Raw genomic sequence first — 18,716 nt, forward strand, 5'->3', positions numbered from 1 at the left:
TGGAATAACTCCCAAAAAAGTGTGCTTAATTGCAGAAAAAAAAAGGTGTTCGGTAGTGACGTTCCTTAAAGTTACACACAGATTTTCATACATTTGAACACATTTACCTCAAAATGATGAGACCTATCTACTCACACCTTGTAGCTATGAGAGAGGGGGACACAGGAATATTTCCTAATCATAAATGTATGGGTTTAGTTAAAATCAGTCTCAGCCAATAGACTAAAACATACACTGTTTCGGTAATGACATGAAAAATGTGGGACTTTTTTTTACATCAAGTTTCACAATTTACAAAGAAAATATAAAATAAATATTTTTTGAACTTAATTTTGAAAATATTTTGTTCTAGCTGCTACTCAGGTTTTTTATGTGGACAGGTTGTAGCTGCAGTATGTCGATGTTGTAGGCAATGACTTAAGTGACAACTACAAGTTCATGTCTGTGTTTTGTATTCATATTATACAATTTGCCTATATTTTGTATTCGAGAGATACTTTCTACACAGTTATACAGTTTTTTTTAACCTACTGTAATGTGCAACAATATTTAGGGATTGGGACAATTGTGAATGATTTTAGGTTATATTGACAATGGTCACGTTCGTGTCAGTGACAGAGATGTGGTAGTTTTACTCTGCGTGTCTTCCACTGTGTTCTATGTTTTTTTCTTCAACATGATCAAGGGGAAGAAGATTGAAATGACCTGAATATTAAGTCCAACTCCGTCCGTTTGTTACTAGTGCCCGCTCAGTTTTGCCCAGGCCCGCCCAAAAATAAAATTCTGCCTACATCACTGAGTGGAAAAAACAAAGGCAGTTCATGACCCCTTTAAGGTGCTAATATGTACCATTTAGGGGTAAATAGTACAAAGGTGTATCTTTTGAAAGTATACCACCCCCGTGACAGCTATTGTACCTTTTTTTCTGAGAGAGTAGCTTTCTCCGCAAAAAGAAAAGATGAAACTGGTAGATTAAAACGTGAAGAAAATGTGAATGGTAATCTAAAACCTCTAATCTCTAGTCAAAACCTTTAATCTAAGCTTAAGTATGAGAAATATTAATATATACCTTAAGCAAGCAGCAGTAAAAACAGTAGCATTGAATATGGCTCTGGCTGAGAATGTGCGATTGTTTTGCGCTTACATGTGCAGGCCATATGCACATGTCATAAGTGAATGCTGCTTTCACTCTGCACTGTCAAGCAATAAAGCTCAAGTCTAAAAGCTGCTTTTTAATAAATGTGACAGCCTGCTAGAGTGTGCATTGTATTACATACAACACGTATTTATTTAAGTGTGAGAGCTCTGTGAAGCTTGGCAGTGTGTTTTCTAAAGTGTGTGTTTGTCTGTGTTTACGTTCCTAGTCTGAGCCGCTTCCGATCCCAGTCACTTTCCCAGGATGTGGACCGAGCCAGCGCCGGCTGTTCACATAAACTCTGAGTGATGATAGAATTTTGAGTCTACACCATGTAGACGAAGTGTACGCACATGAACGCTGATATACACTCGCACATGGTTGAGCCAAGAAAAACAAAAGTCAAACCCTCATACAAACAAAGCGTCCAAAGGTGCTACACACTGCCCGCACACAACAAAAATAGATGTGGCTGTAAATGACCCATGCGATTGTGTGCGTATGTTTTCTTTCAAACGTTTCCAAGCCTAGTGCAATATGCAAAATCCTCTCAAAAACCATTGAAAATGGATTCTACAGAGAAAGATTAATTTTATTCCACTAACAAAAGCCTTAAAACAACTAATGACCATGGATGCATAAAATGCCAAAAACATGATTCTTAGTCATGCATTATGAAAGGCATGTTTACATGGCAGAGTTTAGGCTGCCTGCTCAAAATTCTAGGTAAAGATATCATACTACATAAAAGCTAGATTAAATTATGCCTGCTGTGTAAATGCATTCATGCCACTTTTGGTGCTTAACTACGGTGGTCGAGTAGTGCACAACACAACAAAATCTCCACATCACAACGAAATCTCAACAAGAGCAACACAACAAAATTAGTACAACACAATGGAAAAAAGCATAACACAATGAAATTAGCACAATACAACAGAAACAGCCCACAACACAACGGAAACAAGATACAACACAACAAAATTAGCAAAACACAACGGAAACAAGCCGCAACACAATGAAAACAAGCTACAACATAACAAAATTAGCACAACATAACAAAATCAGCAAAACACAACGGAAACAAGCCACAACACAACGGAAACAAGCGCAACACAACGGAATTAATACAACAGACACAACCCGCAACCCAATAGAAACAAGATACAACACAACAAAACTAGCAAAACACAACAGAAACAAGCCACAACACAACGGAAACAAGTTACAACACAACGGAAACAAGTCGCAACACGATGGAAACAAGTTACAACAAAATGGACAAGCCACAACACCACTGAAACGAGCTGCAACACAACAGAAACAAGCTGCAACACAACGAAATTAGCACAACACAACGGAAAAAAAGTCACATCACAATGGAAACAAGCCGCAACACAACGGAAACAAGTCGCAACACAACAAAATTAGCACAACACAACGGAAACAAGACAAAATACAATGGAAACAAGCCACAACACAATGAAATTAGCACAACACAGCGTAAACAAGCCACAACACAGCAAAATCAGCACAACACAATGAAATGAGTCCTTTGCGTTGTGTGGATTTCGTTGTGTTGTGGAAATTTCATTGTGTTGTGCACTACTGGGCCACCATACTTAACAGCTCCAGATTTAATTTATTATCATTGTAAGTACGGACTTTCTGCTGCAGTTTATATCAAATTTTGGTTACCATGAAAGAAACAAAGTCAAACAAGTTTGGAATGACATGAGAATTTAAATGTTTGGGGAAAATATTCCTTTAAAGCTCTTAAAGGGGTCATATGATGCGATTTCAAGTTTTCCTTTCTCTTTGGAGTGTTACAAGCTGATTGTGCATAATAAGATCCCTGAAGTTGCAAAGACTAAAGTCTCAAAACCAAAGAGATATTCTTTATCAAAGTTAAGACTCTGCCACGCCCCCCTAAAACAGCTCGTTCTAACACGCCCCCACATATATACCTCACTATGTGGCAATATTAGCATAATGTGGCCCAAACCACTTTAAAAGGATAGTGCATCCAAAAAGGAAAATTTTGTCATAATTTAATCAACGTCATGTCATTCCAAACCTGTATCCCTACAACTTCTTTTGAAACTCATGCCACTATAAGCTGTATAGTGGAATGGTGCTATTGAGTGTAGAACGGAGGGAAGGAGAGAAAATTGTGAAACGAAAACCATTATCCAGCACTCCATATGAAAACACAGTGCTCATTATGTCCTGAACAGCCAATGCTGTCTGCAGATTTATGTACTATTTGTGTTTTTTGGGAAGAATTAAGATTCCAGTGTGGCCAAGACTCACCACACTATCCACATCTCAATACACACACACACCAAACACACAGCAGCACAGTCTGCAAACACTCATTTCAGGTTGTCTGGGCCTGACAAAAACACATGTACACACAGACACAAACAGCCTAAACTTCAGCAACCTAAACACCAAATGGATTGACATGAGTGCATTGAACACTGACACACAATCATAGATGTATCATACTGTAACCGTGTTCTTAAATATGGCTTTATCTGCTGAATATGTAATTGTAATGGTGATGTAAAATAACATCTGCAACTGTCTCTGTGTGTGTGTGTGTGTGTGTGTGCGTGCGTGCGTGCGTGCGTGCGTGCGTGCGTGTGTGTGATTTTATGGAGTGTGCTCTCGGAGCCAGCATGCATATGTGACACGTGACTGTGATGTCATGTTTTAATCATTCAGACTAAGATCTGTCTTTTATTTTAAACACTCTCCTCTAAAGAGCTGCTGCTCAGAGAGACGCTCATGTTCACTGTAACCTCATTCATGGAGCAGTTGAGATCAAGTTATTATGCTAGACTTAGTCTGACATTTCCTGCAGTGATTCTGTTTGGTTAGCATTTACGTTTTTACATAAACTAAGCATCACTTTTTCACATCTACAGTGGTAATGTAGATTGCATGTACAATCCAGCAACATTCACAAGGAAATAAGAGATTTTCAGCATTTAAATAAAGCAGCCATACAGTTATTTTAACATGAATAAGGGTTGTTCTTAAGCACAGAATGAAGCAGAGTGTCTGATATTCCCTATATCCTAATCTTAACCTTAATATAGTGTTGGTAACACATACTGATACATATCACAACTGTTTGTCACGATTAGATACATGATTTTACTGCAGTCTGAACTGTTCTTGACAAGTGATTGTGTGCTGTATTTGACCAATTAATTGCCTGTGAGGTGGGGTTTATACTCAACTACTTTGAGGAAAAAAAACACACACACTAATAACCAAGGTAAAATTACTCTAACAAGGCTCATTCAATACAACCTGAGAGTCGTAACTACTGGTTTTAGAAATGCCCCTTTGTATTTGAACATTGATATATTATTGATATCATTATTAATCTATTATTATTAATCTATTCATGTAAATAGCATTTGTGAAACATCCATCCATCCATTCTCCAAACTGCCTGTCCTATACAATCTAGTGATTTGTCATTCATAAAAGATTCGTTCATTGAGTCGGTCACATGACAAATGAACGAAAGTTCGGTAACGGTAAAGTTTTTGATCCTAGTTTGTTCCTACTAAATAATCTTTGGCCGCATTATATTGACTTCCTAATTCGGAATATGATCAAGATTGCCTTGGTGGATCTGTTCGGGGAATCTGGCTGTTTAAAAAAGACATTTAATGCCACGTAAACTAAATGACTTGAATAATCATTTTGATGAATGAGATCAAATGAAAAAGTCTGTAACATGATCCAATCTTCCCATCACTAATAGGGTCGTGGCAGTTAAAAAAAAAAGTGCACAGATAAATTTGGAAATAATTGCATTTATATGAAATGCTTCACAAAATTATTCACATATATGTCAGAATGTAAACAAACACAAGTACCAGTATGGTATTATGGTTTCATGATTCTTGGACTACTATGGCAACACGATGTTTCTGTATCCTTCAAGGTGACCATGATTTCACCAAGTACAACATGTTCCTGGATCAACATCCTTGTTGATCCTGGAACAACATTCCTATCAACCAATCAAAATTGAGGGATAACTTTTCAGGAAATATCTGTTTTAGGCTTACAATCAGGGTTAGGTGCTTCTACACCCTTGTTAATCAGCTATCAATTCACACTGTTTTTAGGAATAAATTATGGGTAGGGTTAGGTTTAGGGGTAGGGATTGGGTTAAGTCTATATTTTTGGACAGTTATGTTGATCCAGGATCAACAAAAGATGTTGATCCAGGAACATGTCTTACTTGGCAAAATCACAGCGACCATCCTTCAAGGTATACCATGATACAATTTGCTACCAATAAGCACAGTGTTAGCGCCACATTACTTTCAGGTAAAAGAAGGTAAGCAGAAATGAAAATTAGATTGTGATCATATGTCACATGGTTTGACTTGCTGCTCTCCCCGCTCTGTCCAAGCATGGCTGCACGGACAAGCGTGTGGAGTTTTGCCCAGAACAGAACCATACCACCAACACTAACAGTATGCAATACAATTGTAATAAATATACTTTAACGAAAGTGGTCCTGACTGAAATAAATCACTTAAGATGACATATAGATAGACAAATTCACCAAAACATTAGCATGTGTTTTCATTGACTGTGTGTGCTGATAATCACAGTCTGGAAGTCACAGTCTCAATTTTAACCTAGTATCTAGGTGAATGACTCAATGTGAGACTTATAAAGTTCTTGTCAGTTTGGATCTGATCCATGATCAGCTGTGTAGCTGGACTGAAATTACTTCATCGCTGTTGTAATGTCTATAAACTGAGAGGGGAAAAGGGCCTGAGGTTTGTGTTAAACGCTCCTGTAGGTATCATCTTGTGACTGAAGTGTGTTTTACTCCCACACACACAGATGCGCTCGAGACCCACCCAGGAGTGCCCACCCAGAGGTTGGCACGAGAAAGGTGCTTGAGGTTTTGGGATTAGATTTCGTCAGGCTGGCACGGGTTTCCCTGGCATCCCTGTGTGGCACACTCATGTCTTTCTCTCCGCTGCTGAATAATGGCCTGTTGAACTTGGCCGGCACTTGTTCTAATATCCTTGAATTTCAGTCTCGGGATGCTAGTATGGGAAATAGAGGAGAATATTTATTTTTTGCTTCATCAATATGCATATTTTACTAGTGCCTGCCAAAGCGATGTTCATTTTTGGGCAAATTATGCCTTTAAGGATGAACCTGTGATGAATTGGCCATCCGTCCAGGGTGTTTTTTCTTCCTAGAGCTCCTGCGTCCCCCTCATCCTACACAGAACAAGCAGTTTGGAAAATGGATGGATGGATTTAAGAACAGGCTCTTTTGACTTACCAAGCACCCAGAACATGATAGCAGCCACCTAGCTACAACCTATGCAGCAGCTCGACTTTTAACTCGAATGCGTAAACGGGAACATATTTCCCCCATATTGGCTTCCCTACATTGGCTTCCATTCCAAAATTAATGTTTGTGCAGTATTTCTGTTTTGCTTGAGTTAGACTTTGTTTAATTTTGCTCTGTTCCCAGTTCAGTTTCATGTGTTAATCTGATGCCATCAGGTGTAAAGAGTACCTGAAAACCATACTAAAAAAGTAGATACCATACAGCGAAAATTACTCCACTACACGTTACAAGTCACCAATTCCAAAACAACTTGTGTAAAAGTCTTTGATCTGATTTTAACAGTACTTAAGTATTTTGCTTATAATAAATATAGGCTCAAATATGCACTAGTCAAAGACACATGCCAGTGAAAAATTGTAGCATTGTGAAGAAGCTGGGGAAAATAGGCAGAGGCAAGAATCTATGTGCAGGTATTTAATGGAAAAACTACAACAAACAATAAACCAAAAACCACAGGGTACAAAGTATAGAATGATGGGCAAACAGACAACCATTACATTCAACAACTCACAAGGAGTTAAAGAAACACTAGGGCTATATATACACACAGGAGCTAACAAGCTTAACAAGATAACAAGACACACCTGGGGAGACTAATCAAGGGGAACCAATGATCAAACGGACTACAAACAACACGGGAGACAGGAAGTGACATAAAAGTCCAAGACAAGGCACAGAGAACATGTAACAAAAACAAGAAACCCCTTGTCCAAATACCCACACTTGCGGTCTTGGCCACTTGAGAGCGCGTGCGCGCGACAGGAAGTAAGTGCGCAAGACTGTCCCAGGTCTTAAAAACGCCAGAGCACAGTGCCCTTAACGCACACTAAATCCACACTATCTCGAATACCGCTCAGGAGCGCTATTCGAGGTTTAGTGTATCCCATCATGCTTCATGTTCTGGAAATAAATCGTGAGACTTTTTGCCGAGATCTCGCGAGAGGTCACGGAAACCTTTCCAATGCAAGTGAAATATTAATATAATAATTAGATATTACATATAATTTGGTAGAAAAACAGTGTTTTTACATTTTATTGGTGCAAAGATGAGTAGTGGTGATATTTATTTTGTACAACATTTGCAACTGCTTTTTATCACTTAATTAGAAGCACCACAAATTAAAATTGTCATGTTATAGGGACTACTGAACAGACATTTAGAAGTTGATTTTAAAATGCAAAGTATTTAAAATTAAAATTAAAATAAAGCTATGTAAACACTTGCATTTTTACAACACTACAAGTGTGTCCCATCAGGTAATGAAAAGTTCGACACACACTTGTGGTCTTCATCCTCACTTGAACACTTGGGCCAAATACAGGAAATACGTCATATAAGTAGTCAAGTGGTCAAGTGCAAAGACCGCAAGTGTGGGTATTTGGACAAGGCTAAAGAGTGGATTTGTGTGGAGAGCAATCACATTTATTTTCTAAAACCAAAATAAGACTGAGCACCTCAAAATTGCAAAACAACAACAACAACATCCTTCAAAAAGGTCTCTTCAGTTTAATGGATAGATAAAATAATGTTAAGTAAAATTAAAAAGTCAAAGCCTTTTTGCCCTGGATGAGCTGGTTTTGGCCTCATCGCTGGCTGCAGTCATGTCCTCATCTCATGTATAAAACACCTGTGATTCACAACTACTTGCTAAGGAGCTCACATTCACGTAAAGTAGCCTTGTTGATAAGTTTAGGAGAGTAAAGGCAAAACTCGTAAGATACAGTACTTCTGGTGCCCTATAGTTGTAACGCCCCTGTGGACTGTTTGTTGTGGTTTCTTCCCTTTGTGTTGGTTTAGCCCGTCTAATCATTAGTTAATCACCGTTATTGTGCTCACCTGTCTGCCTCTAATTATTCACCTCATATTAGTTCCTGTCTGTCTGAGCATTGGTGTCGGTTATTGTTAATGTTACCCCGAGTGTGTGTCTCACCTACCTGAACCTGCCTTGTTGTGTCTACAATAAATGTCATTATTGGAGTCCTTGTCGTCCTCGTCATCCTGCCTGCCTCCACACACCCGTTTCCGTGACAATAGTAGTCAGTAGAACGTCTTTTGTAGCAGAAATAAACTGCTGCAGAAAAAGCTAGGTGCTATGCAAAATGTACCTAATGTGTAATTGCAACACTCATTTAAAATGTAATGGAGTAAAGAGTACAGATACTCATTCGAAAATGTAGTGAAGTAGAGAGTAAAAGTTGCTAATATCTTTGATTCTCAGTAAAACTACAAAGTATCTGAAAAGTTACTCAAGTACAGTAATTAATTACATTTACTCCAATAATTTACAACGCTGGATGCCATAGTGTTTGATTTGCCTTCATGTTTCACCTGTGAATAGTTTATTGTCTTGTTTAGTCCCTAGTGTTTGTCTGTAAATTGTTTTGTTGCAGTTTATTTTTTTTTTCTTCCTAAATCTCCTGAAGAAGTGTAATTTGGAGAATTTGGACAACTTTGATTAACTTTTTTGACGCACTTCAAATGTTGACTACTATATATACTGCTCGCAAAATAAATCTAGCAATTTTATTTGTTTTTGCAACCCACTGCTGACAATATGCTGTTCACACAAGCAATGGCGTTCTGTCTTTTTACTGGTAAGATACCATTTACACACAAAATACCAGTAAACACTGTGATGTCAATCATGAGAAATTAACTTTAAACACTGTGCCATTTTTTTACCCACCTTAATGAAGAAAAAGTGCACATTTTTTGACTTCGGAGTGACAGATGCAAGGGGATGATCACAGAACACATTTGCTTTTAAAAACAAGACGGCACACAAATAGTACAGTAACTGCAGATCCACTCCACGTGATAACGGTCAGACACCTGTCTAGGGCATATTTATATAGAGAAATAATCATGCAGCGGAGTTTTCCATCTTTATGATTGGGCAGCGTTCATTACATCAGCATGCCCTGACCTTGTTGTACGTGTTCATACCGGTAGTCTTACCCTTTGTTGACACATAGCATCATTACAGTAATTTACTGGTTATGTAACAACTTCTCATACAGGTAAATTGCCTGTATTTGTTATTATCTGTGAAAGGGACTGATCAAAAAATATATAATTAATAAAAAAAAAAAAACAGTCAATGCATCAAAGGTTAGTGGGATGATGGTGAGATGGTTTCCACCTTCCTAAATAGACTTTCTTGACTTCATGCTATGACTCAAAATTCATGAGGCTATCATGGAAATAACCACACATATTACTCCAGCATATTCTAGCGTTCATCTTTCCTCCAAGTCTCGCCATTATCTCCACTTCCTCTCCAGACAGTGACCTTCCAGCTTTCTCTCTTTCTATTTTCCTCTCTCTCTCCCTCACTTAATTTTTCTGTTCCCATTTTTCTTGGCAGATGACAGGAGACTTTGACATCTGCTGATGATCTAATGCAGCCGCTCAGGTCCAAATTCAACAGAATAAAAGCAGAAGTGCTCACGCCGAATGTCTTTTCTCCTCATTCGTTTCAAGACAGACAGCCTGTCTGGCCTTTAAAACCTCACTTCAGTCATTTTCATTGCTTTCTAAATATTGCTGATGATGTGAGTTGGATGTGGGATCCAGAGATGCATTTTCCACTAAGTCAAGAGATCTAGCGCAAAGAAACACACGTTTATGTGCGGTACACTGCCTTCGATGCAGTATTACCCAGCACAAATGAAGCATCTCAAGTTTAGAGGTTCATATATCAACTGTGTTAAAGAGAAAATTGGATGCATTGCTAAATGGTGTATGTGTACCCATAAGACTTGTTCTCGCTCACCTCCCACAACAAAGGGCAGCATTGTGTATCCTGTAGTCCCCCCCACTCCACCCCCTCCGGCTGGTCCCAGTGCAGTTCAATTGGGAGCGCTCTGCTGGGACCACACTTGTTTACTTTTCTGGGATCAGTTAAAATCATGCATGTAATAAGGAGAAAATGGCTTTTAAGCCTGCCTGTAGGAAACGGTGCCCGATGAACCATTATCCCTTATTAAAGACAGAGCCCAGAGTTGGAGGAGACAGGAGGACACAGCTGCCCACAGATGAAGGGTCTTACTGCCCTGCTGATCTCTGTTCAGTCTGACTGATATCTATTTCTGTCCGTCAATGATAAAAAAATAAAAAAAACATGAGAGCAAGTTACTGCTGAGGTCCAGGGATGTGCATCATTCAGAACTGGAAAGGTGCTGTATGTCACTGTTTGACTGTATTAAAGCATACGAATACCATATTTGCAGATATTTAGGATAGGGAACATGCCAAGTTCACATACTTGTTCCGAAAAACAATGCTACAGCCATTTATTCTTCTTTGAAATCTGCTTTCCATGTCGGAATGTCTGTTTTTGTCCATGTGATTCCGCCCACTGCAAATTTAGCCAATAGTATTTTACCACCTCTGGTTGCCAATAGGTGGAAAACACAGCATATTGCAGCCATAGAAGCCAGAAAATTAACTGGGTCAGAAATGACAGATTCTACCCGACTTAAAAAGCCTCAGCATCCATCTAAAAATCTTTAGACCTCAGGCATATTAAAAAGCGGATAAATAAACTCATCAGCTTAAGTTTAAAGGGGACGTTAGATGCAAAATTCACTTTTACATAGTGTTTAAACATAAATGTGTGTTGGCAGTGTGTGTACACAACCACCCTATAATGATAAAAAAAAATCCACCCAGTGCTTCACCTACAGAAGAAGTGAGTGTAAGTTTTTTTTTTCTTCTTTTCTTTTTTTAATGAATCTTTGCAAATCACCTTTCCTAATAATGTGCTAGTTAGCAAGTTCCGCGACAAATGCGGCTAAAGTTTACAGTCTCTCAGAGAGGGGCGGGGTGAGCAGAGCTCATTAGCATTTACAGGGACATGCACCGAAACTGGTCGCTGTGAACAGAGCTGTTTTTAACTATGTGAAAAGGGTGTTGTTTTACACTACCCTTAAGAAAATTTAACCAAAGTATGTTATAAGCTTTTCATGAAGACCCTAAAGAATCATACCAACTTGTGGAAAATGGGCATCTGATGTCTCCTTTAAGGCTCATCGCCTGTTGCGTGTCCTCAATCTGGCAACCCACATGAGCGGTGAATCTGAGGCGCGGTGGGAGAAACAACTCTCTTCAATATTTTGAATTTGGACTACAGTACCTATTTCAAACGCATGTTGTCAATATTACATATTGCACCTTCAACTAAATACCAATTACTGAATAGCCAAAAAATGAAAATTCTCATTATTCACTTACCTTAATGTTGTTTTAAACTGTATGACTTACTGTCTTTCTAGGAACACAAAGGGAGACATTTTAATACAATGACAATAAACAAGTTCAAAACTTTTGCATGTAAAATCACCATATAAAAATATGATAAAAGACATCTATATGGCTTGAGCTCTGTTTACCAAGTCTTCTGAAGCCATCTAATAGCTTAGAGAAGCACAGACTAAAATTTAAGCAGTCATTAAATGAACATCCATACTATCTCTAATTGCCATATTTAAAAGAGAAGCAGCTTTTCTGATTTGTGAACAAATCACACTTGAATCTTTGCAATGAATCAGTTGATATGGTCCACAAAATTAGTCTAATTGAATCCTGGTCCTTATACAAAGGAGATATACAGTATGACTGACATGCACTGAGATAAAGATCGGCTCTACAGCAGGACACTGTATCAGCTGAGTGTTTGATTGACAGCCTAATAATGCCTCTTTTGATAAGACATTATTCTTGGAATGCTTGAAATACTTCTTTCTGGGCAATATCTTCTGAACCCAATTTGACAGATTTTTCAATTAAGATGTATTTCAAGAATAGAAACAAAAAGCTGTCTTGGATGAAGGCCTGCTGTTTTTCCTATACTTAAACTATTATGAGAATGTGATTGGATTAGTCTTAAATGATTGCTCTGTGTCTTTCCAAAAGAAGAACAAACATATGAATCTCTGAATTTTCTTTTAACTGAACCTGATCTGGCCAAATTTTTAAGACATACAAAACATTTATTTTAATTATTTGTGTCTGTAGATTTCAGTTACAATACATAATCTTTAAAAGTTATTTTCTTAAAATTATATTTTAATCCTGCACTGAGCCAGAAATCTCCACGTCAGTAGCACTTATACTTTGCTGTTTTATTCCCACCTAACTTTTGAATCAAAAATGTCAACAAAATAAAAAATAAAATTATTTTGTTAAAACAATTTTGAACCTGGCTTTGTCCAATGATGAGATTTCTGTTCTGGAAATGCATGCAAATTAGTGCATATTTAATTAGATAATGACTAATTTGCATATTTAAATACATTTTAAGTAAACATTAAAAAAAAATGTGTGCAACTGGGGAACTGGGATACAGTTTTTACCCTATTCACCCAGGGCTGTCTTGCTGAAGTATGTAGTATGTGTACTATGCAACACATGCTAAATTTTCTGAATACATGGAACACCTGGATAACCTACTACAACCTAATATGCTAGTGCATATGTAAATATGCATATCTCAACCCCAGACTAAATCTATTGTGCAACATAGTGGACCTGAGCTACTGCCACACAACTGAAAAACAGTTAGGTTTGCATCGCTACTTTCAGTTAGTTATTCCCTAAACCTGCCTTGTGCATGTGTGACAGGTCTGAGATAAGACCGCTCAGCCCTGCTGCTCATTAGAGCTTAATAAAGAGCAGAGGTCAGCCCGGGGGAGTGAACACATCATCAGAAAGCGCCCCTGTGCTCCTGCTGTCACAATGAAGCCTTTTTTCCCTTTATTAAGCACTGTGCTGAATCCTCGCACACACAATTTTGTTGAGTTGGCTGAGCAGGTCTGTAGGGTTCCACAATCCGAGTGTGTGTGCGCGTGGAACGTTAGGATCAGCCAGGGGAGACAATACGGAAGGATGCTTTGGTGGGAATGATGTATCCAAATATGCAGAGCAGAACTTGGCTTCATACACCATACATCTTTATTTGATTAAAACAGGAGAAAAAACATACTCTGAGCACAATTTTATGAATATATCATACTCCGTTATTCCACGCAATTCAACACCCTGCTTGTAGTAGAGACTCCATTTTTAGCTTTGTGATTCATTGGGGTCAAAGGTGCAAAGCCAAAGATCAAGAGTGGCCATGTTGTTTCCTGCCCAAGTAAAACCAGGCCAAAGCACGCACAACAGGTTTAGGTCTCTTCTCAGATAAAGTCTGTCAGATTTATTGCTGCTCATTTTCACCTTCGCTCGAGGCCAAACATTCAGCTGTAGAGTGCTATCTCTCATTTGGTTTCTCTTGAGGGAAGTTTTCAGTGCCTGCTCTCATCATTTCAGTCCACAATTGCTTGTCTCATCTCTGCTCCTCTGCGTCTCCTTCAAGTCTCGTTTGACTGCACACGGAATCTTGGAATGGAGACAAAGAATATAATCTGAGGCCCAAAGGTGGCTCCCCTTCCAAGGCCCCTTCTGGCAATTGAAAGATTATATTCTCGAAGCAGGAGTGTAACTCAGAATGTAACAAATCTCTTGGAAGGCACTCAAGTGCAACAGTGAGGTCTCCTTTCAGCTCAAGATAAGGAGTCTGGAAGCTAAAACAGACTTTTCCATGTTTTTTTCTCTAATATATTAGGACTGATGTCTTCTGTTATTCTCCATTTTCGTTCAAGCCTTTTCCCAGCAGAACGTGTTGGACCTTCTACCATATACTGCATTGCTAGCATCCATATCATATGGATAACAAAATACCAAGCTAAGTGACTAGATCTAATGCTAGATCTTTTGTTAGAATGAGCTTTCTCAGCCACTTTGACGTGACTTTTAAGCAAAAGCTTTCAAGGTGATTTTCAGGGGATGTATGAAGTCAGTTCTCCTTAAGTTTACATTGCAGAGTAACAGTGTGTAGTTTATCACAATAACTAGAAACATATACTTTTTTTTTCATTTTGAAAAATTACTGTTTTGGTATAGACTACAGCTTTCCTGTGACTATAGAGTACAAGCGTTTGGAGAATGGATAGATGGATGGATGGGTGATTTATAAGTTAAAACCTAACAAACTTTTTTGTTAAAATGTTTTGTTTAAAAACTAAAGGTTTTATTTCTTTCTTTGCAATAAATGTTACTTGCTTTGATATTGTTAGTCTCAGGAAATCAGTGAAGTTGTCCAAGTCACATTTCCCATCAAAATCAAAAGAAAAAGCACATGAACATTAATCGTTTAAGCACTGCAACATTATTTCCATGACAATTTAAGGGTTAGTTCACTCAAAACGGAAAATTATGTCTTTAATTACTCACCCTCATGTCGTTCCAAACCCGGAAGACCTTCGTTCATCTTCGGAACACAAATTAAGACATTTTTGATTAAATCAAAAATGAGAGAGCTTTCTGACCCTCCATAGACAGCAAGGGAACTACCATTGTCAAGGCACAGAAACGTAGTACGGACATCGTTAAAATAGTCCATGTGACATCAGTGGTTCAACTGTAATTTTATAAAGCTACAAGAATACTTTTTGTGCACAAAGAAAACAAAAATAATGACTTTATTCAACCATTTCTTCTCTTCGGTCCGCCATTATTGAGTACCATGACGAGTACCCTTGCTGTCAATGGAGGGTCAGAAAGCTCTTGGATTTCATCAAAAATACCTTAATTTGGGTTTCAAAGTTGAATGAAGGTCTTACGGGTTTGGAACGACATAAGGGTGAGTGATTAATGACAGAATTTTCATTTTTGGGTGAACTATCCCTTTAAGTTTAAGTATCATGATAATATTTTGTACTGCCTTTTTAAAGTTTTGCTAAAAAAAAATACCGTAATACAGTAATTAGAATTAATACTGAGAATAATGGGAGTCACTAACAAACTCAAACTTCTTAATGGTCTTAAAATGGGAATTACCTGTAGGTTTCTCGAGATTCCATACAAGCGTTTCTGTTTCCTGCTCTTCATTCATGCTTTCTGCACTCCTTATAGACAGTCAACAATCCAACGAGTGATCCTACAAAGACGGGTTTGTGAGTGTCATGGATGGTATTAAAATCTGTTATATCACAAAGAAAACAAAAATAATGACTTTATTCAACCATTTCTTCTCTTCGGTCCGCCATTATTGAGTACCATGACGAGTACCCTTGCTGTCAATGGAGGGTCAGAAAGCTCTTGGATTTCATCAAAAATACCTTAATTTGGGTTTCAAAGTTGAATGAAGGTCTTACGGGTTTGGAACGACATAAGGGTGAGTGATTAATGACAGAATTTTCATTTTTGGGTGAACTATACCTTTAAATCCATAAAAAATTCGACATAAGGGTGAGTGATTAATGACAGAATTTTCATTTTTGGGTGAACTATCCCTTTAAGTTTAAGTATCATGATAATATTTTGTACTGCCTTTTTAAAGTTTTGCTAAAAAAAAATACCGTAATACAGTAATTAGAATTAATACTGAGAATAATGGGAGTCACTAACAAACTCAAACTTCTTAATGGTCTTAAAATGGGAATTACCTGTAGGTTTCTCGAGATTCCATACAAGCGTTTCTGTTTCCTGCTCTTCATTCATGCTTTCTGCACTCCTTATAGACAGTCAACAATCCAACGAGTGATCCTACAAAGACGGGTTTGTGAGTGTCATGGATGGTATTAAAATCTGTTATATATGTTGTTGCAGCTGTATGGGAATAGCAGGAGGCTGCAGTGAGTCACTCTGTCTCTGATCAGGAAGGCAAGGAGGAATGTGCTCTGACCTTGTGTAGAAGCATTTAATCCATCTTACGAGGAGCTGTTTCATCATATAAACTGATTATCTTGTATCTGTGCATCCTTAATTCTTGGAATGTGAATTTATAGGAGAGAGTTTTCACAAGTTTCACTAGATTTATGTGACCATATCCTAGAATCTATGAGGTGTGTATGTATGTGGAGAATGTTTGCTGTGGCAGGCCCCCAATAGCTGGGTCGAAAGTGATAGACAGTAAAGTGCAGGCCCCATTAACAGCTTTATTCCTCCACTTTTTAGCCTGACATAAAACTGCCTGACAGGGCCCGGCTTCACACAGCACTTTTGGCCGCCTATCTGAGCAGTTCATTGTCAGAAACAAGGCGAGAGGTGTTCTCCTCCATAACATGTCTTCTCCCTTTCCTTGAATCAACTTATTCTTGGCTCATCTTTGTTCACTGAGGCATTTTTTAAATCTATGTGCATTAAAACTTATGGCATTTCAGAGTTTTGCTTTTTCAATGTTCTACAATTGTTTAAATTTGCTTTTAAAGGCAAATTTAAAAATAAAGGATCCAAAAGGGCTCTTTTTTGCAGTTATGTCATAGAAGAACCATTTTGGGTTCCAAAAAGAACCTTTCAGTGAGCAGTTCTTAAAATAACCAATTTTAAAAGAACATTTCAATGATCCTTTTGTGGAATGGAAAGGCTCCATGGATGTTAAAGGTTCTCTATGGAACCATCACTGCCAATAAATAAATATATATAACAGTCAAGGTATCGAATGTTATACCCAAACCATGTATATATTACGGTGGCCCAATAGTACACAACACAACAAAATCGCCACAACACAACAAATAGGACTAATTGCGTTGTGTTGTGCTAATTTTGCTGTGTTGTGGCTTGTTTTCTTTGTGTTATCATAAACATGTTTGGTATTTTGAAAAAGAAAAAAATGTTAAAAAAAAAAAAAGAAAAGAAAAATGTTTAAGCGTCAGTTGTTTTGAAGTTTTCTGCATATGAGATGTTTTCTACAGAAGTCACATTCTTAGTCACAATTGGTGATGTCCATCCCCCCACACAACCTCTTAACCTTCTAGGGTTAACTTAATGTCACTCACGCTGACATCAACTCGTCGACCCCGCAGGAGATTTACAAGCAGGGGTCACGTGAGGAATGAGCAGGTAGACCTTGAAACAGATTGACAGGCCAGAGTGACGATACAATTTGTACCCGAGCGGCAGCCATGTTTGGACACATGGGCATCACCGATACACACCCTGAGAAGCCCTTCTCACATATACGCTCTGAGTCACGCAAAAGAAAAATCTGCCCCTTTGCTGGACTGGCTGTTCGTTTGTTTTCACTGGACACAAATTTTCCCCAAATTGATGCAATTCTATTGATTAAATAATTGGCCGTTACCTCCCATCAGACTGTCACTCTAAATGCTCCAGTCTTTCACATGTGTCAGCCAGTCTGGGTGAAGGACTGAGGGCTGGATGTCAATCTAGAACACAGATGCCTTTTTAACTCCTTATGTATTTCTCTTTCAGTGTAATATCTATCAAAGAATCTATTGTAAACATTCAACGATAGTTGCTTTTCTTTTTAGGATCATAAAAATCAACCTTTAAAGAGTCTGAAAGGTTAAAATGTCAAAATGCACAAATATTCAATGTCACAGTCGCCATCTAGTGGACATGAAAAATGTTATACACTATAAACAAAAAAAAACAAAAAAAAAAATATATATATATATATATATATATTAAAAAAATGCAGACACTTTTTTTCTCAAAATCTTTTAGTTTTATAAATAAATATAAAGTTATATATAGTCAATTATTACCATAATCCATTGTTTTCATAGTTTTTATGAATTTGCTATTATTCTAAAATGTGAAACATTATAAGCAGTTATTGTGTACCAAAACATTTGGTTAGAGTGTATTCAAAATATTACATAAATATTCTTATTTTAAATCCTTACAAAACAGGACAGCTCATTCTCACACGCAAGTGCAGCAATGCAAACACAGTAGCAGATTTCCGTATGAGAGAAAAACAATCATGATACAGCGATAGGCTGTGGGTTTATAGCAGAGGAAGAGGAGGTGAGGGAGGAAAGGGGCTGCAAGAATAGCTTCAATGCCTGTTGCAACGACCCAAACTACCAGCCTGTAAAAATAAATCACACATCTGCTTCCAATGAACCCCTGACATATTAATGCCCTTGTGCTTGTTATAAAATTCTTGTAATGCCCCCCCTCCTCCACGTCCAGGGCACAATGTGCATGTGTCACCAATCCTCCTCTTCAGCTTCCTCTGTCTGTTCATCATTACCTCCCTCTTTTTCGCTCTCTGTCATCAAGTTACTTAAACAGACTATCTATCTATCTATCTATCTATCTGTCTGTCTATCTATCTATCTATCTATCTAGTATGTGTAAGAATAA

The sequence above is a fragment of the Sinocyclocheilus anshuiensis genome, unplaced genomic scaffold (assembly GCF_001515605.1).
Source record: "Sinocyclocheilus anshuiensis isolate Anshui unplaced genomic scaffold, SAMN03320099.WGS_v1.1 scaffold460, whole genome shotgun sequence".
NCBI lineage: Eukaryota > Metazoa > Chordata > Actinopteri > Cypriniformes > Cyprinidae > Sinocyclocheilus > Sinocyclocheilus anshuiensis.